Source organism: Ambystoma mexicanum, chromosome 9 (assembly GCF_040938575.1).
Source record: "Ambystoma mexicanum isolate Mex_15411 chromosome 9, UKY_AmexF1_1, whole genome shotgun sequence".
NCBI classification, from domain to species: domain Eukaryota; kingdom Metazoa; phylum Chordata; class Amphibia; order Caudata; family Ambystomatidae; genus Ambystoma; species Ambystoma mexicanum.
The window spans coordinates 662,803,483-662,824,495 of record NC_090931.1 but is presented as its reverse complement, the minus strand read 5'-3'; the positions used below and the strand labels follow the sequence as shown (position 1 = coordinate 662,824,495).

The window sequence follows — 21,013 nt, the reverse complement described above, 5'->3', positions numbered from 1 at the left end:
GAAGATTGGAAATTATGTGTGGTCAACTGTTTGAAATGTTTTAAGTTTAAAACTGAAGGTTTTAGACCTCCGAATACCTCTCAGCTGCTGATTTCCTACAGGAAACCCCATAAGGCAGTCTCCCCTTCTACTTTGGCCAGATGGATCAAATGGGTTATGCGGGAGGCGGGGGCCCACGCATCCTCTTTTGGTCCCCACTCAGTCCGGGGCGCTATGGCCTCTAAAGCAGCCTTTCTGGGGGGTAGTTTGGTACAGATTTTAAAAGCAGCTGACTGGTCAAGGGAGTCAACTTTTAAGACATTTTACCATAAACGTATTGCTCATGTAGCTGTGAATGTAATGCAAGGGCTTTGAACTTGCATAATATGAGCCTCCTGTCTTGCCATAGAATACCTAATCCCCCACACTAGCGTGAGAAGGGGGTTTAGATTCTATAAAAGACAAGGAGGCGAGTATTATCCCACCCACCCTTACTGATGTTTGTTTGTTGAGCTTTCGGTTGATGGCTTCGACACAGGAAGAAGCGGAATGTTCAGCTCCAAGTTGCAGAGGTTTCAGTTCCGACGTTTTCATGGGAGTTTGTTCTTCGTTCTGCGTGGAGAAAATGTTCGGTGGCCGTGTGAAAAGGATCAGCGACAGAAAGAGGAGGAGTTGATAAAGGAATGGACCCATATAGGACTGGCTCGCAGCCCATTGGCTACTTCCGGGGCATGACCTGCCCACCATGTTGGACTGGGATGTTTGTATTGTTCATAACGCTGTGTTTATTTGGAAAAAATGTTGTTTTACAAAGTTTTTCATTCTTTGCTGCTGTGGTTAAGAGTAAAGATTGTGAATGCATAATACTCGCCTACTTGTCTTTTATAGAATCTAAACCCCCTTCTCACGCCAGTGTGGGGGATTAGGTATTGGTGTACTTGGTGCCTCTAGTGAGCGATAAGCATCTCAATGTTCAAAGTAACGCCGCCAGTGCAGAATGTAGGTCTCTCGTCTTAAGAAGGGGGCAGCTAGCCAGGACAGTTGGAGGGGAAGAGAGGTATTTGGTGGAGCAGGTGGTGGGTGAAGTTGGGAAGAAGGGCAGCAGGTGAGTGGAAAAGGGCGGCAAAGAGTGGCCAGGCAGTTGCAGTGACAAGATGGGCTGCTGCGGAGTGGGGAACAGGGTGCCGTTTGAAGAGAAGGGGTGAATTGGGGAACTTGATGGTGAAGGTGGAAGAGGCAGTTGAAGAGAAAGGGGCATGCAAAACGTATTTTTTTACCTGAACATTTAGGCTCATGCAGAAGTATATAATTTGGCTAGTTTCTAACTACATTTGGCCTATTAATGGGTTTCCTTTTCTGGCAACCCAGCCGCCAACCATATTCTGTGGTAGAGCAAAATGAAAGGTTAAAACAAAGTGGTGACATGGAATCGCGTAAAGAGCAGTCGGGCCTGTATGGCAAATCCCCGATATATTTCCCACCACAAAAAGATACAAATAAAAACATTTCAAGGACTTCGCAGGGTTTGAAGCCACACCCAAAGCTATTAGTTACCCGAACCCCCATCAGTGAACATATACGAACTCGTGCAAATGGGCGTTCAACTCACGATGTCAAACCTCGGACAAACATTCCAGGATTCTCCTCCCCCTTCTCCCTGTTCGGGTGATTGTATCACTTAATGCAGGACCAGCCTTACCTGACTGAGCAAGATTGGGGACCAGACGTAAAGCACCCAAGAGATCAATTCACGAAACGAAACCAAAACTTGCGCTTGAGGCGTGGCTACAGGCGGAGCATGCAAGGGGAGGACTGGAGTTTCAGGGTTGGAGGCAGATGGGCGACGTTTTTTATACGTTTGTTCGGTGGAAGACACGGGGTCGGGAGCCTGTAACAACGAAAAATGCTTTCTGTCAGAAAATGCTTTCCCTGCTTACTGAGCATGCCTAGTGTTTTTGTGCATGCTCAGTAATGCATTAACAGGATAGCATTTTCTGACAGCGTCCCAACCCTTTTAAAAACATTCAAACGGGATGGTTGATCAGTAGCGAGGACATAAACAAACAACTGGTGTTCATAACCAAAGAAGAGGAGGAAGCTCACGCTTCTCACGAGAAGCCTGCGTCTGATTTTGCAGAGAAACCCACGCCTGAGTGGCGCCGCAGGGGTAACTCGATAACCACAACAATAAGCCACAGGGAAATTAACTGCTAGGAGTTAACTGCCCCGCCCTTATTGACTTCTTATCTTCACCATTGCTGGCTCGACCCATGCTGCTTAACTTCCCCGCTCTTATTGGCTTCTTCACTTCACCATCACTGCTAAGTTTCAATGATAGAATGAATGAATGCACTTTCAGGTGAATTAATAGTTTGTAAGTGTTGTTGTGGGGGAGGGAGGGCACCATTGACATCTAGCGCCCCGGAGGACTATATATGGGCATCAGCACTCGACAGGCCCAGTGCCTGTGGGGGTTGGGGCCTGCCCTGGTCATCCAGCAGGCCCCCTTGGTACTACCGGACCTCAGCACCAATGAGGGTGGGAACACAGCCAGCCATGCCCCTGACCATGCGGGCCTCTGCCACCATGCTGGCACGAGGGTCCCACAGCATGGCACGAGGGTCCCACAGCATGGGGCATGCAGGCCTGTGCCTCCCACAAGAAAGGAGACACAGACTCAGTCGCTCGTCTTCTGGAGTCTGCAGCTGTTTTGGTGCACGTGTTTGCAGAGACTCCCTTTATTAGCTTGCGCCATGACGCAGTCATGGCCCATGTTAAAAGGGCAACACACAGGGAAAGGACACATCCCCTTAACTGGGAGGACGCTCTGGAGGGTCCCACACCACACTCCTACTTTTTCATAACAAACAAACAAACTTTACTAAACCATAACTGACCCTTCCCCTGTTACAGAACGCCATTACTTAAGCTACCTCAAAACATAAGATCAAACAACAAATAGGACCTGCCACAGCTACACCCTGGGGCTCATATCTTCCCCTATCGCAGTGTTAGCTTCTATCTGGCCTCTGCCTGTGTCTCTCCAGTGAGGTGACTACCAAACATCCTCATCCTCATTGGTGACGTGTCTGCTCCGGGCCCTATTCCTACTATCACTAGCTGGTCCTTTCCTATCTCCTTTCTCTCCATCCGTGACACTCTTTATTTTCACTCTCCTCCTCGTTCTCTAATTGCTGTCCTCCCCATCCCTCCCTCAATCTGTCATGCACATTGCTAGATTGCTCCTTTCTCACCTACCCTACTACCCCTTCCTCCCTCCCTCTCCCCCACTTCCCTCCTCCATCTCCTCCTTATCCCTTCCCTTATCCTCATGTCCATCTCCGTGCTCAACCCCCTTCCCCACTCTCCCCCTTCCTTTTCTTCCTCTCCTTGTCGCCTCAACCTCATCCACCCTCCACGCCAACCTTCTAACCTAATTAACATTGCTCTTTGGAATGCCAGATCCCTTTTTAATAAAACTGCTGCTGTTTTAGATATGTTCTTTCGGCTCAACCTCCACTTCCTCTGCCTAACTGAAACCTTGATCCCTCCTCACAATTCCACTGTTCCTGCCTCTCTCTCCACCTCCTCCTCCTCCTTCTCTCATGTCTCTCGTCCCTCTGGTCGTGGCGTCGCTTCCACCCTAAATACCTCTCTTCTACCTCCGCCCCATCCCTTCCTACTTTCTCTTCCTTTGAATACCAGTATAAATCCTTCTCATTCCCTCACCCCATTTCTTTCCTAATTATCTGCATACCTCCTGGCCCCCTCTCTTCCTTCTACGATGACCTTGACCACCTCCTCTCTCTCATCTCCCCCTCTCATTCTCCCCTCACTGTCCTTGGCGATTTTAATCTTCACCTTCCCATTCCCCCACATCCCTCTCCTCTTCTCACGATTCTGGACTCCTACCTTCTCTCTCCTCTTCTTCTACCCACTCCTCAGGCTCCACACTTGACCTCACCTTTAATTCTACTTATCCCTCCTCCCCGGTTTCCTCTCTTCCCACTTATCTATCTGATAATTCTCTACTCTCCTTCTCACTTACCCCTAGCTCCCCTCCTCCCTCTTCTCTACCCCCCACCACTTCCTTCATGCGGCGTGACCTTTGGCACTTTAACCCTTCACTCTTCCTTGATTCTTGCTCCTCATCCCTTCTTCCCCTCTCTAATTTCTCCTCTCTCCCTGCTGACCTAGCCCTCTCCTCCTTGTCCTACTCTCTCACCTCTAATCTCGATCATCTCTATCCCCGCTCTTCTTTCTCCCCCACTCATCAGCCTTCTCAACCTTGGCTCTCACCTCATTTCCATGCGGCGTCTGCTTCGTCGCCTTGAGCGCTCCTGGCGCAAATCCCCTTCTCTCACTAACCAAACCTCCTACTTTTCTTATCACTCGCTATATGATTCCTGCCTTAATTCTGCTAAACGCTCCTACTTTTCTAACCTTCTTCATTCCCAAGCCTCTCATCCTCGTCGTATCTTCCAAACCCTATCACGCCTCCTTTCTCCTTCCTCTCGTGACCTCTCTTCCACGTCTCCTCTTTCTCCCTCAGACCTCGCTAACTTCTTCTCTGAAAAAATGTGTTCTCTTCGTCAAATATCTGCTCTCCTTCCTACTCCCTCTCCCTTCCTTCTTTGTCCTCCCCCTCGACTTTCATGTCGGAATTCTCTCCTATCACTCCATCTGACATTTCTCTCCTCCTATCTAAATCCCACCCTACTGCCGCCCCCTGTGATCCCATCCCTTCCATTCTTATTCCTAAGGTTTACCCCCTACTCATCCCCTATCTAACTTCCTTCTTCAATACTTGTCTTTCTACAGCTACCTTCCCTACTGCCTTCAAGCATGCCACTATTATCCCTATCCTTAAGAAGCCTTCTGCCAATCCCCTTATTGTGTCTAACTTTCGCCCTATATCACTTTTATCTTTCCTCTCTAAGCTACTCGAACGCCTTGCCTATTCTCAACTCTCGACCTTTATCTCTAACCTCTCTCTCCTTCCCCCCTCTCAATCTGGCTTCCGTCCCAAACACTCCACTGAATCTGACCTCACCTATGTCGTCAACTCTCTCCTCACCGCTCGCTATGCTAAGCAATCCTCAATCCTTGTCCTCCTCGACCTCTCCGCTGCTTTTGATACTGTCAATCACCCCTTACTTCTCAATACTCTTTCCTCCTTTGCCTTCAAAGACTCAGTTCTTAATTGGCTCTCCTCTTACCTCTCCAACCGCTCATTCGCTGTCTCTTGGGGTGGTCAAACCTCTTCCACGTTCCCTCTAAACTATGGTGTTCCCCAAGGTTCCGTCCTTGGACCCTTCTTATTATCCCTCTATACTTCACTTCTCGCTCCTCTCATCTCCTCTTTTGGAATTTCTCACCATTTCTATGCCGATGACACTCAACTGTTCCTCTCCTTCTCTTCCTTCACCCCTGACCTTCATCTTAAACTCTCCTCCTGTCTCGCTGCCATTAAAAACTGGATGTCATCGCATTTTCTCTCTCTCAATACGGACAAAACTGAAGTCCTTTTCTTCCCTTCCAACACACTTCCTCCTCCCTCCCCCCCCCTCCTTCCATTCTTTTCACCCCTGCCGATCTTCCTATTTCCACCCATGCGAGGAATCTAGGAATCTACTTTGACTCTTCCCTGTCCTTCAATTACCACATTTCCCTCACTACTCGCTCTTGTCGCTATTACCTCTTTAATATCCGTAAAGTCCGTTCTTCTCTTACTTTCCATGCTACTAAACTCTTAATCTCTTCCCTCATCTTTTCCCGCCTTTTCTACTGTTCTTCTATCTTTTTCGGTCTCCCCTCTTCCCATCTCGCCCCCCTTAAATCCCTTTTCCGCCCTGCCGTCCGCACCCTCTGTCTTCTCTCTCCCTATGATTCCATCTCCAATTCACTTACCAACCTAGGCTGGCTTCCCTTCCACTCCCAACTTAAATAACACTTCCTTTGTCTCGTTTTTAAGTCTCTTCATGACCTTGCCCCTCCTTACCTCTCCTCTCTTCTCTCTTTCTATGCCCCCTTTCGCTCTCTACGCTCCGCTGATCACTTTTTACTCTGTTCCCCCCCTCCCTGTGCCTCCTCTCGTTTCCGCTCCTTCCAACTCCTTGCCCCCTTACATTGGAACTCGCTCCCTTTCTCTGTCCGCTCCATCTCCACCTATTCCTCCTTTCGTTCCTTCTTAAAAACACTCCTTCACCCTCCCCCCTGACTTCTCTCCCCTTCATCCTCTTCTTTCTCCTCCCCACTCCTCCTTCCCGTTCCTTTATCTCTTCCTGTCTCCCCCCCCTTTGACTTACTTCCACCCTCCTTTCTACTCCCGCTCCCCTCTCCCTTTCTTCCTTCCCATACCTCTCCTCTTCTCTTCCTTCCCAAATGCAAATTGTTCTACAGGCTGTTTTTCTGGTTTGAATCATGTTTATTTTATTGCTTCTATTTTCCATGTTTAATGTATTTTGGTTGTTATGCTGTAAAGCGCTTTGGTGTAAAGCACTATATAAATAATAAAATACAATTACATGGTCATCGACATGCTAAACATATAAAACACACTCTACACATGACCCGCGGGTGACAGTCGCAGCTGGTGAACCGCCAGTGGAATGTTGGCAGCTCAACCACATGTCAAAAAACCCTTTATTAACCCTGCGTGTGGAAACTGCGACCACTGGATGACACAACTGTTAGCTGCAGGCACCCTATCATGCACACCTAACAACGCGGGATCACCGCTTCACAACATCTATTTATGAAGTCCTCTTTAAGCACTTGCAGGACTGCAAGGGACCAGTTCTCTTTCCATCAGCGACCGTCCAGGTTAGTCGATGTCACAGTTCAAGGGACCGATGCCCCACACTTTGGTGCCGAGAACCTGCAGCAGCAGCGCTGCTTGCAGACACTGCCACAGGGCTGCCCCTCTGCCCGGCCGCATGAGCACCCTTTTCACAGGGGGCGGCGACGGGGGAGGGGTTCGCAGGCTGCCCACTCTTTATTTCCTCTGGGGCAAGAGGCACTCCCGATGCCAGGCACCAGGACGCGGACACCCGCGCCCCTAATGCTGCTCCCCGATGGACGGGCGCCCACTTCCTCCGCTCAACCAGAGCACATCTTGTATGGCAGATGCCACGGGGGGCACGTCTTGTCCGGCGGATGCCGCAGAGGGCCGTGGGGCACTTCTTGTACAGCGGATGCCGCGGGGGGCACTTCTTGTACAGCGGATGCCGGGGGGGGAGGAAGCCTGCGGCAGACTCTAACCCGGCCGCACGGGCACCCTATTCAGAAGGCCGCGGCCGGGTAAACTCGCCGGCAGGGCACCCCACATTGTCCTTTGTTGCCGCTCCTCCTCCCTCATTCGCGGCGATGGATGCTGCATGCCACAAAACAAAGGGAGACAAACTAGAACAGCATGAACAAAATAACCCTGCAGGGTTCGTCCTTGTCGCCAATTTTGTGGGGGGGGGGGCCCACCATTGACATCGAGCGGGCCCCCCGAGCACTATGGGCATCAGCACTCGACAGGCCCAGTGCTGTGGGGGGTTGGGGCCTGCCCTGGTCATCCGGCAGGCCCCCTTGGTACTACCGGACATCAGCACCAATGAGGGTTGGGGCACAGCCAGCCATGCCCCTGACCGTGTGGGCCTCTGCCACCGTACTGGCACGAGGGTCCCACAGCGATCGGGCATGCAGGCCTGTGCCTCCCAGAAGAAAGGAGACACGGACTGAGTCGCTCCTCTTCTGGAGTCTGCAGCCGTTCTGGTGCACGTGTCTGCAGAGACTCCTTTTATTAGCTTGGGCCATGACAGAGTCATGGCCCATGATAAAAGGGCAACACACAGGGGAGGGACACATCCCCTTAAAGGGGCAACACACTCTGGAGGGTCCCACACCACACTAAGCAATGATAGAATGAATGCACTATCAGTTAAAGGAATGGGCCTTTGCATGGACTGATTGATGTTCTCTCAGGTTAATGAAACTACGCATTAATTACTTTAAACGTTGTAAAAAATGTGTGCAAGAAATACAGTGATGTCGCCTCGAATGGGCGTTTATGATGAAAGAATGGGTCTTTTCTATGGGACAGTCGACTGAATGTGCTGTCTTGTGGAAGGATGGGCGTGTGTATGAAATTATTGCTCAAATCAATATGCTCTCAGGTTTATTAATGGGCTTTCGTATAGAATTGCTAACATAGGGTTAATGCAGCACAGCCCTGTACAACATAGGGTTGGCTACGAAAAGCACACTGTCAAAAAATGCTATCGGAAGCATTTTCTGACGGGTTAATGCTGCACTGCCTGCACAATATATATAGGGTTAAAATTGATAACAGTGGGTTAATACAAAAATCGAGTGAACATTGCTAACATAGGGTTAATGCAGCACTACCCCGTACAACAGGATTTGCTACAAAAAGCACACTGGCAAAAAATGCTAATGGAAGCATTTTCTGATGGGTAGCAAAATCTGACGTTGCATGTAACGTCAGATTTTGCTAGCTATTGCATTTTCTGACGATAAGCATTTTCCGACATTACAAGGGCAGAAATAGGCTTCCTATTTTGAAAGTTCAAAGTACTTGCAACACCACATTAGCTACATGCTGAACTTTCCTATGGTAAAAAGATTTTAACGTAGACTCCTTAGACCAGTCAGCTCCTCTAACCACCCCCCCAAGCAACGCTGACTTAGAGGCCATGCCCCCCCCCCCTAGCAGAATGAGCTCCAAAAATGGACATGTGTATAGGCGCGTTATAAATGCCATATCATATCATATCATATGTCTATCCTAGCCTTCCTCATAACCCAATGCACCCAGCAGGCCATGGTGGCTGAGGAAACTGCAGCAAAGGGCTTTCAGAAGGAGACATGCAACTGAGAGTTAGATGGAGATTGCAACTCACTAGTAACCTTGATATATACGTTTGCAAACAATGAACCACACACAATTTCTGATCCTCTGGAAACGAAGCATAAGAAACTGAGGTAGATAAACACTTTGTCCTACATGAAATAAAGAAGGTTTCCCCCTCTGGGGAATAAACTTTTTTATCCACATCCAATCCTTTAACATCAGAAACCCTTCTAATGGAAACCAGGCATAATAACATAGTTAGCTGACAACTGTTGAAGCGAGAGATTGTCATTAGATGGCTATGTCTGGAACAAAACGGAAAACCACATTAACATCCCAGAAAACGAAATACTTATCCATAGGAGGGATCTTAATCCTGATGGACCGCAAGGCTCTTCGCACTAGGAAATGCCGACCCACTGGTTCTCCTTTGACCACAATATGTCCTGACGAGATGGCTGACCGAAAATTGTTGATTGTCCTATACACTTTCCTCTCCTCAAAGAGGGATACCAGGAAATGAATTACCTCTACTGGAACGGCAGAAAAGGGATCGAGATCCCTCTCCAGGCACCAGTCCACTCAGTGCGACCACGCTGATGAATAGGAAACCTGAGTGGATCTAGCCCAAGAGTCTCTGATGACCTGGCACACATCTCCCAAAAGGCCTGGGAATGCCCAGGACTTGAAGAAATCTTCCACGCCATAAGCGGCAGCTGTCCTTGTAAAACCAACTTGTGACATCGGCTCCCCGGGTCTATGATTATCAGTGGGAAGGACCAAAGTCTGGGAATGTCTACAGCGAGTTCTAGAAGGGTTGAAAACCATACCTGAGTTGGCCAGAATGGGTTCAAGAGGACCAATGACACTGCCTGTCTGCGCACCTGGAACAAAACTCTCTGAATGAGAGAGAACGGAGAGAACGCATACCCCCGGAGGTGAATCCATCCTGAAGAAAAGCATCATCTGCCACTGTGTCTGGATCTGTACGCCAGCTGACGAAATGAGGGACCTGGCATTTGAGGTGAGAGACAAACAGGTCTGTGAGAAACCGGCCCCTAACCTGTCATAGGAACGCTAATAAATTGCTGTTCAGCTTTTAATCACTGGTGTCCCAAAGGAAACTGGACTTCCAATCCGCCACAGGCCTGGCAGATATTCTGCCTGCAGCATAATCCCGTGATTGAAGCAGAAGTGCCAGAAGTCCTGTTCTATGTCCGCTAACCCTTTGGACTGAGTGCCCCCCCAACCTGTTGATTGAACGGAACGCCGACACATTGTCCATTCTCAAGTGATTGCAACAATTCACCTTGTCCTTGGTGAAACTCATCACTGCAAAAGAACCCACCACACGCTCGAGACAGTTGGTATGAAGAGACTGCTCTACAGCAGACAACTCCCCCCCCCGTAGAAACCTCTAGCTCGCCCGTTCCACACTTGCATTTGCTGCAGCCACCAATGAAGCTCGGTTGTTGCATCTTGAGACAGATGCACCACCTGAGAATAAGGAGTCCCTGACTGAAGATGTTGAGTCTTCAGCATCTGAAGAACCCAGTCATGGAGAGGGGCTGGACAAATGGCCTAAATGGATGCAGATTGCATACCTATAACCCTGTCAAGAAGGCGAAGTGACAACATCCCTTTCTTCAACACAGACTTGACCTGGGCTCGAATCCCTGCATCCTCTTCTGGGGCAACAAGAATCTATAACAATGCACAGGAATTGCACACATTGTGTAGGAACGATGGCACACTTTTCTAGGTTGATTACAAACCCCCAGATCCTGAAGCAGAGACACTGTCAGCTGAAATTGGGCGAGGAGACTCTCCTCCTGTGCTAGGATGAGCATGTCGCCCAGGTAAATGATTAGCCTTACCCCCCCCCTGGCGAGCTGCTCATGACGCGCGTGCGCTGCAACAGACTACCCTCGAGAGGTGTAACCCCCAGAAAGTGGACCGGGATAAGGTGCGAGAGACATATAGGTCTGGCGGTGCCGCAGCGCACTACAGCCACGGCGAACGAGGGACGGGGAAGCAGGACCTGCACTCTACAGAAAAGCTGGACCCCGGCACAGAGGCATGACTGCACAATGTCGGTGAGAGGAGGCAAGACCAAGCGTAAGCAGCCCACTATGGACATTTTTGCCAAGCCGCAACAGACTCCAACCACCCTGGTACAGGGTGCGGCAGCCGCGCCTGCAGAAATATCCCTGACAAAAGAGGATCACTTGATCCTAACAGCCATTACGGAGTTGAAAGCCTCGTGGGGGACAGTGATGGCGGACCTAAAAACCGCTTTGGAAACCAAAATAGATGCAGTTGGGCTCGAGGTCAATCTGCTGCGACAAGATGTAAGAGCGCTGGCTGAAAGAACAAGCGGCCTAGAGAGTGCGATGAAAACCAATGCGGAAACCAGCACAAGCAACGCAAAGGAAGTCCACATACTGAAGCAACAGGTTGCCAAGTTGGAGAAACGCGTGGAGGAGGCTGAAGGGAGAGCGAGACGGAACAACATACGGGTGGTCGGCCTACCGGAGGGAGAGGAAGGTCAGGACCCCACGGACTACGTGGAGAACTTGATCCTGCAAAAAATAGGAGCCCACAAACTTTCACAAGGATTTGCTGTCGAATGGGGGCGCGCTGGGCCCTGATGAGGAAACCACGACCTGGAGCCCCCCCTCGGGCGATAATAGCAAAGATCTTGAACTATAAAGACAGAGAGAAGATCCTGGAGTACTCTCGCAAAGGTGGACCGATCGAAAGGGCGTCTGCAACCATCACAGCATACCCTGACTACACCATGTTGGTGCAGATACAGCGTTATGGCTATGTGGGGGTTCAAGAGGAGATTGTATAGAGCTGGAATCAAGTACATGCTTTTGTATCCCGCAAAGCTCAAGGTCCTGCACAAAAGTAGGGCATACTTTTTTGACACCCCGGAGGACGCAACGGCATGGCTGGATATGCAGGGTTGTCTGGAACAAGGCGAGAAGCAAGATCACGAGGATCATGATAAGTGAGGGGGTCACATTATGTAGGATGCAAGGATGGAGAAGGGGAGGACGGGGGAAAAAATAAAAGGAGTGTCGCATGGGTAACAGGGGCGGGACAAAGACAGATAACATTGAAAATTGCAATAAGAGACATTTGGATTTGTTGGACTAGAATATAAAATGTGAATGCAAATTGGGTAGCACTAAGCGCGCTCACATGGAAGCAAACGGGAGTGGCAAGATGGAAACGACCTACCCCCAGGAGTTAGAGTAGTAGGGCCGCCATTAGGGTGGCTTCACCCTGCTGAGCCGTGAGTAAAGGCAATTGCCAGAAAAGGGCTAGATGCAGGGGTGCCTGAGATCCTGGGCAACAGTTGGATAGGGTGTTGGGGTGGGAGGAAATGGAGGGGAGTGAGTTGGGGCAGGGAAGGGAGGCGGGAGCGAGGGAGGATGGGTAGTTTGAAGTATTTGTTGTTTGGGGAAGTTTATGTTGGGAAACGAGCCCGCCTAGAATGGAAATGTACTTGATCATGGATTGCACTTGTGGTGGGAGGAGAAGGACCCTGACATGCCATGGGGGATCTTAAAATAATTACTTGGAACGTCAGAGGGCTTAATAGTTCTCTAAAGAGGAACAAGGTCATGCTATACCTACGCAGACAGAAAGTAGACATAGCCCTGCTGCAGGAGACTCATCTTACGCAAGACAAGATGGAGATGATCCGGAAGAAATGGAGGGGGAGTGTGGTGGGGGCATCATATTCGGCCTATGCCAAGGGAGTGCTCATTTGGGTGGTGCCACATGTCCCGTTCCAACTGTTACAGTTCACGGTGGAGGCAGACGGGGGGATGGTCATGATGAGAGGGTTGGTGGAAAACAGGGAGATAAGCATCATAAACATGTACGCCCGAACCAAAACACAGCGGCATATTTTAGAACCTTATGCAACAAACTCAGTACGTGCTTGGGAGGGGCGGTGATCTGGGGAGGAGATTTCAACTGCGTGTTAAACCCTGGGGTAGATAGGTCAGATGGTAACATGGATAGACCCACCCCAGCCGCTAGAACACTGCATACGCTGTTGGATGATTTCAGGTTTGTGGATGTGTGGAGGTCACACCAACCCCAGGAGAGGCAGTATTCGCACTACTCAGCCCCAAAAAACCCGCACACTAGATTGGATTATATGTTTGCCACACAAGAGTTAATGATTGAGATAACGCAAACGGAATATAAAGCGAGGGTCCTCTCTGACCACTCGCCACTAATCCTGAGATGGCAATACCGACCCCCAAGAGCAAAGATCCCGACATTGCACTTCAAAGCAGAGGCGCTGAAAGACACCATCCTCAGGGAGGACATGAGGGAGGAAATAATAAACTACTTTGAGATAAATACTGGCAGTGTAGAGACAGCGGGTATGCTTTGGGAGGCCTTCAAAGTGGTAATGAGGGGAGTAGCTATAGCTAAGTCCAGAGGGCTACAAGGAGGGATCCAGGCTGAACTGCAAGATACGGAGAGGGAACCAGAAAGGGCACTAAGGGAGGGAGGTAACAACAAGGAAGATAATGAAGTAATACTTAAGCTGCAGCAGAAATGTGCGGGGCACTGGGAGAGATTGTGCAATCTTAACTATAAGAAGTATATATAGAGAGAGCATGCGGGGGGGATAAACCAGGGAGGGTCTTGGCATGGCTATACAAGAGTGAGACCCCCAGGCCCACAATCAGAAAAATAACGAGGGAGGATGGGAGCATAGTGGACACCCAGGAGGGAGTTAACCAGGAATTTGTGGAGTATTATCGACTCCTGTATGGAGATGATGAGGACAGTGGTTGTACAGAAATAGTAGAAACACTGGAAGATATAGGATTGCCGCAGATCAGTGCCGAAGAGCGGGAGGAGCTGGATGCCCCGATTAACTTAGAGGAGTTGGAAGAAGTAGTGAGACAGTTGCCTACTAGCAAGACTCCGGAGACTGACGGACTCCCAAGTGAATTTTATAAAACATATAAGGATGAAATGCTTTCTCCGCTTTTAGAAATGCTGATTGAAGCGTATGAAGTGGGTAGGCTGCCAGAGTCCCTTAGAGAAGCGACAATTATACCGCTGCCCAAACCCAATAAGCCCGGTCATAACTGTGGATCATACAGACCCCTGTCAATGCTCAATCAAGACAGTAAAATATTGACAGCAGTTTTGGCAAATAGAATGAGGAGGGTTATTGCTAAACTAATACATCTCGACCAGACTGGCTATGTTCCCAACAGGAACATAGCCAACAATCTTAGGCGACTCCATCGAGTTGTTGAGCATGCAAATGAGGACGAAGGCGAACTGGCAATTGTATCGCTAGATGCAATAAAGGCCTTTGATTCGGTCAAATGGCCGTGGTTGATGGCGGCCCTGGCTGGCTATGGGATAGGGCCTGTGTACCTACGGTGGGCCAAAATGCTACATAGGGTGCCGTTGGCTAGAGTTAAAACAGGACCGGTGATATCAGAGAGGTGGCAACTTCATAGAGGTACTAGGCAAGGATGCCCGTGGTCTCCTATGTTGTACATTCTTGCCCTGGAACCTTTGGCCATATACCTTAGGCAACAGTATGACCCGATAGGCATTACTGTAGAAGGGGAACCACATCTAATCTCTTTGTATGCGGATGACATGCTGCTGTATTTAAGGGACCCGGAAAAAAACCTCCAGTACATTCTGGAAGCGATGGAGAGATATGCAAGGCTGTCTGGCATAGCTGTGAACCCCCAAAAATCTAGTATATTTCCACTGGGCAGGTACAAAGGGATCCCGTTAGAACAGCTACCGGCGCTACAGATACCATGGGAGGTGCGCACGTTCCGATATCTTTGAATAGATATATACCACACAGTAGAAGAGGAACACCAGTATAACACAGAGGAGGCGATCAGGAAAATTGGAAACAGCATGAAGTTTTGGGTGAAGCTACCCCTAGCAATGATGGGGCGAGGGGCAGTGTTGAAAATGGTGGCCCTACCGAGACTCTTGCATTATTTTGGAAATATCCCACACCTTATAACAAGGCGGACCTTTGCTAAAATAGAAAGCATGTGCAGGGAATTTCTCTGGCATGGGACGAGGAATAGAGTAGCCATTTGGAAGCTACAAAACTCATATGAAAAAGGGGGCATAAACTGCCAAACTACGAAATTTACTACATAACAAGCCAGCTGCAATATGTAGCTAAATGGCTCTCTGAAGAGTCAACCTCAGAGTCCAGGCTGTTCCGACAGGACTGTGCCCCATACTCCCTAAAGGAAATGATGTGGCTGCCTAAGGCAGATATGGAGGGGCGCCCGAGGATGATGATACTAGGGTGGAAGATATGGCGCAGGGCCTGCCAGCTGATGGTGAATTCATTCCCGTGCTCCCTGCAGGTACCACTAGTGGCGCTGGAGGGCAAAGACAAGCAATTAAGGATGATGATTAGGAAACACTGGGAACCGGTGGGGATAGCAACCATGGGTGATATATGGCAGATGGGGAACATAAGGGACTTTGCAATGTTAGAGGAAAAAACTGGGTTACATACGGGCCAGTATATTACATACCACAGGGTGGTGCGGAAAATCAAGGAGACATGGGGCCTCATCACGAGTTTGGCGGTAACCCTTAAATCCGGTGGTCGCGCTATTACAGCAGGATTTAAGGGTCTGCCAAATCAGGGCTTTGGCGGATTTCTCCCCAGCTCTGAGCTGGGGGGAAATCTGCTGAAAATTCGCGCTATTACCGCCAGCGTTAAATCCGCCGGCGCTAAGAGCACGAATATTCCCCATTGAGCCCAATGGGGAATGGGGCATTCCCGAATGGGCTCAGTGGGGAATGGGGATTAACATTACCGCCGAACTCGTGATCCGGCGCTATTAGCGCTGGGGAGCTCGGAGGTAGGGCTAATACCGCCGGCGGTAATACTGCCGGCATTACCGCCAAAGTCGTGATCAGGCCCATGGTCTGAACTAGTACTAGAAGAAGAACCGGACACTACCATAGACATAATATATGACATTGCAGAGGGGGGACACGAGATATCCAGAATATATGAGCTGCTGATGTCCAAGGTGGGGAAGGAGGTGGCACAACTGAGACAGGACTGGGAAGAGAAAGTGGGAGCCCCAATGAGTGATGGGATGTGGGAACAAGCCCAAGGGTACCACAAAATAGTGTTGAGGAATGCAAGACTGCAACAGACACAACTGTACGTAACCCATAGGGCGTATATGACACCCCGAAGAATAGCCAAATAAAAAAATGTTGGACGACAAGCATGCCCCAAATGTGATGAGGAAAATGCCGGAATGGTGCATATGTTCTGGTCATGCCCAGTCATTGAGCGTTTTTGGGGGGAGGTGGCGCAAAGGTTGGTCGAAAAAGGACTCAGGATTGTGGTAGATACGGTGTGGGCCTGTTTGATGGGAGGGTTTCCGAGACCACGTAAACTCAAGCATGTGAGTAAATTAAAGGATTTAGCGTATGCACTTGCAAAGAGGAGAATTGCCATGGGGTGGAAGGCATGCCAGAGACCACGAATAGAAGTATGGTGGAAAGATCTACAGAAATGGGCCGAAGCAGAAACTGCGGTATGGCAGGATGCAAGTAATGTTGGGGGGGAGGAAGAGGCTGAGACCATGATAGCCTGGAAGCAATTAATAGCGGAGTTATTTGGGTTACTACGAGACCCAACGGAAAACATGGAGGAGGAATCCTTATCACAAGATGCAGAAACAGAACACGGAAGGGAATAGGCTCATAAGGGGGGCGGGGGGAGAAGCAGTGGACATGTTGAAGTGATGTATGTTTATAATGTTATTGTATGCACTGCAAGTTTGGTTTGTATTGTTTGTTGAAATAAAATGAATAACATTCTTTTTTTTAAAATCCTTACCCCCCTGGACCGCAGGAAAGCCATCACCGGTCTCCGCAGCTTTGTGAAGCACCAAGAGCCAGAGGAGAGACCGAACGGGAGAGATGCGAACTGCCAAAACTGATCTTGCCACTGACAATGCAGACATTCCTGATGCGGGAAAAGACCGGAACCATCAAATACAAATCCTTCAAGTCTTACTTGCCCATCCAATCCCCCTGTAGAAGGGAATCTCTCAACAGATGAATCCCCTCCATCTTGAAGTGGTGATACTTCACAAAAAAATGTAGGACTTTGAGGCTGATAACCGGCCTGAACCCCCTATGCGGTTTGGGCACCAAAAAGATGAAGCTGAGAAAAGGGAAACCGCCATCACTGCGGGAACCATAGCCCCCTTCTGAATGAGATTGTGCACTTCTGCATTGACCCAAACTTGTCTTTCTTGACTGAATACCAGCAGACGAGGATGAACCGCCTGAAAGGGTGGACTGTAAAACTCTATGTGGAAACCCTGTACTGTCTGCAGGACCCAGGCGTCCTCTGTGAGATGAGACCAATTGTGAGCAAAACAGCTAATCTTCCCCCAAGCTCTCCTTGGGAAGAAACACTTAAATGAAAAATGCTGACCTGAAGTGGCACATCCACGGCCTGCTGCCCTGTAAGAGGGAACCCTTATCGATGCTCTTACGCCTTTTCCTGGACGGGGATCCTATCTCTACATGCATAGTCTTTTCTATACACGTGCGAGGCCTAGGGCCCACCGCTGAGGCTTCAGAAGGACCAGTAGGCCCTTTACCATGAAAATCAGATATGCCCTTAACGAGGTCCCTTTGCGGGTTGGTACTTTAACGCCTGCTTTTTAGCAGGCGTTAAAAACCAACCCGCAAAGGGACCAGGGTGCTAAGTACGGTACCGCAATTTGCGGTACCGTAATTAGCACCTTCCCCATTCCCATTATGCCCTATGGGGCAAAAATGTGAATGGGGAAGGGCAATGGGGGAAGGGGGAATTACCGCCCCGCCAACCTTGGAATAGGGCGGTAATTCCCCTTTCCTCCAAGGCGGTGCCGGTATTTTACCAGAATGGACCAAGGTGCTAATAGCACCTTGGTCCACCTCCTACCGTGTAATGAGGCCCTAAGAGTCCATATGATAAATTGGCCCAGGCGTGGGCATGCGGCGCAGGGCTAAGTGAAACATGGGATCAGGGATTGGGAGATGCTGATCCGTCTGATGTAATGGTGTGCTTGCAACAATTTCCAGTGGAACGTAGAAGAGAATGCGATGCATTTGGTAGGCGAAGCTGGGTTCTTTTGCATGCTTATAGGAAAATACATCAAAAGAATTTGGAAATGAAATTAGGTTTTGCGATTAGGAAGAGATCTGGCTGCAGAAAGGCAGACTGTGTTAATGCAGCAGATTCAAATGACACTTTTTAAAGATAAGGCTGACACATATCAGGCTGTGGCCGAGAGGGCAGCAGTCAGAGTAGCCCGGTACAAGCATAGGAAAAGACGGGGAGGGGTCAACAAAAGAAAGGTGGCAGCTGGAATCGCTACCGCCGGTGTGGACTGGGACCCGGATAAATGGGATGGTGATGTTTTTGACTCCACCAGTCCAGAGAGTAGTCCCGCAAATGAGTCCGACCCCACGATGGAAATTAAGCAGAAAACAGAAGCGACTAAGCCTGTTAGAAGACAGTGAGCCGGACCCCACCCGCAGAATCCGGCAGGCGGAGACGTGGATTTAACCACACTGGCGGATTACACCCAGCAGGAGGTTGGGGAAATTATTACCCGTTTGAGGCAAAAATCAGGGGAACCTTTATTGACATGGATGGTGAGATTGCTAGATGGGGGCGCTGCAGGGTTATTGGTAGATTCCATGGACTCACCGCGTTTTCTACCCTCGTCAACTGACACCAATGTACAGGAGGTCTTAAGGGCAGAGCCGCCCCCTGATGACAACGGTCAAGATGCACAGGTGTCTTTGTTGCACCTAGCAGCCCAAGCATGTAACCGACCAAGCTCTGGCAGCGTCTGCTCGCATAAAAGTTGATAGGCGGCCCCATGTTGATGTTAAGATTTTTTGGGGGCCAGGAAATACGCAAGGGGTGCGAGCATTGATAGACACCGGGGCGGAGGCCTCTCTGATTCATGGCAATCCAGCACGATTTAAAGGCAAACAATTTACTATTACAGGTCTTGGGGGAAAGGAGACCCCCGCAGTACAAACGAAAGTGGAGATGAAAATAGAAAATTTGAATAGGCAGAAATACCAAGTGTTGATTGTCCCGATACCTGAATATATAATTGGCTTTGACATTCTGGAAGGGTTGACTTTGGGACTTGGAGGTAAAACGTACCAGTTTGGGGTGAGTGCATTGACCTGTACACCCATTACCGTAGGCAAATTGAAGATGCCTCCAGTGCAAGTGCCTGTGGCAACCAAGCGGGTAGCAATGAAGCAATACCGCATTCCTGGGGGGCACAAGGAAATTTCAGACACCATCAAAGAGTATGTGGAGGCGGGTTTGTTACGCCCTATCACCACCGCATGGAACAATCTTCTCTGGCCTATTAAAAAGGAGGATGGGTCGTGGAGGATGACGGTGGATTACCGTGAGTTGAATAAACACACTCCTCCCTTAGTGCCCACGGTCCCAGATGCCATTACCTTGATTGAGAATGTCCAAAAGTTTGAGGGGACTTGGTATGCAGTGCTCGATTTAGCCAATGCATTTTTCTCTGTGCCAATTGCTGAAGAGTGTCAAGAGCAGTTTGCATTTTCTTGGAGCGGGCGTCAGTACACCTTTACAAGGTTACCTATGGGGTAAATACATAGCTCGACTATTTGTCACCGGTTGGTGGCAGAGCACTTAGACAAGATACTGTGTAAACCTGACATACAAATCTCTCACTACATTGATGACATTTTGATTCAGGGCAAGGATGAGCACAGTGTGCAAAGTGGTGTCCAGTCAAATGGTCGACAGACAAATGGTCGACACAATTTGGTCGACAGGTCAAATGGTCGAATTTTTTAAAAATTTATATATATATATTTATATATTTTTTTAGGTTTTCGTTTAGGGAAAAAAAGGTGTTTTTAGGAAAAAAAAAGGGGGTTGGGGGGGGAACCAAGGGGTTTGGGGGTGAAAAAACCAACAACAAAAAAAATTCGACCATTTGACCTGTTGACCTTTTGGTGTCGCCCATTTGTCCTGTCGACCATTTTTTTTTCGACCAAATGACCTAGAACCGTGCAAAGTCAGTTAAATGTCATAATGGAAGGACTGAAGAAGGAAGGGTGGGAGATTAACCCGAATAAAATTCAAGGTCCAGCTGAAACAGTGATATTCCAAGGGATTCAGTGGCATCATGGGCATCGAGAAATGGTGCCAAAAGCCCGACAGAAAATACTTGAATTCACCACTCAAATGAACAAAAAGCAAGCTCAGCAGTTTATAGGGCTGTTTGGGTTCTGGAGACAGCACATTCTCCATTTAGGGCAGATATTGGCCCCCCTCTACAAGGTGACACGCAAGAAATATGAGTTTCAGTGGGGGGAAGAGCAGCAGAAAGCATTTGAGTTGGCGAAAGACACCGTGCAGCAGGTGTTTTTTTTTATAGCCATTGAAGGAAGGCGAAGTGGAATTGAATGTGTCTGTACAAGACAATTATGCTAACTGGAGTGTGTGCCAGAAACAGGACCGGAAACGTGTGCCATTGGGGTTTTGGAGTCGTAAGTTGCCCAATGCTGGTAACTCATACACTCCGTTTGACAAGCAGTTGCTGGCATGTTATTGGGCCCTTGTTGATACCGAGCAAATGACGGTGGGCCATGATGTATTGGTGAGGCCAGAAATACCAATCATGCAATGGGTACTGAGCTCTCCTAAAACGCATAGAATAGGACATGCTCAAGAAGCCAGCATAACTAAATGGAAATGGTACATTCAAGACAGAGCCAAATCAGGGAAGGGTGGTGTTGCGAAATTACATGAGCAAGTAGCCAACATACCGCCCTCAGATTACATACCACCGGAAGTTCCTGAAAAACTCGAGTCTCCCGTGAAATGGGGAGTACCTTACAGCGATTTCACCGTGGAGCTAACAGAGCATGCCTGGTTCACGGATGGCTCAGCCCGATATGTGGGAACTGAGCGATACTGGAAAACAGTGTCGTACAATCCCAAGACAAAAAAAGATGTTGACAACGTCAGGGAAAGGGAAGAGCAGTCAGTTTGCAGAGCTTTACGCAGTTTACCAAGCATTGAAA

The 21,013-nt window shown here is 49.1% G+C and overlaps 1 protein-coding gene across 2 annotated transcripts in view; it reads right to left on the bottom strand.

Moving 5' to 3' along the window:
* The window catches only part of CFLAR (CASP8 and FADD like apoptosis regulator), a 621,840-nt gene extending 620,039 nt beyond the window's left edge, over positions 1-1,801 (bottom strand). The window contains exon 1 of one of the 2 annotated variants that reach the window (XM_069615454.1): positions 1,679-1,801. The gene's annotated coding sequence lies outside the window, so the exon portion shown is untranslated. The remainder of the gene's footprint in view (positions 1-1,678) is intronic. The other variant, XM_069615451.1, reaches the window with a different exon arrangement.
* Positions 1,802-21,013: the final 19,212 nt, after the last annotated feature.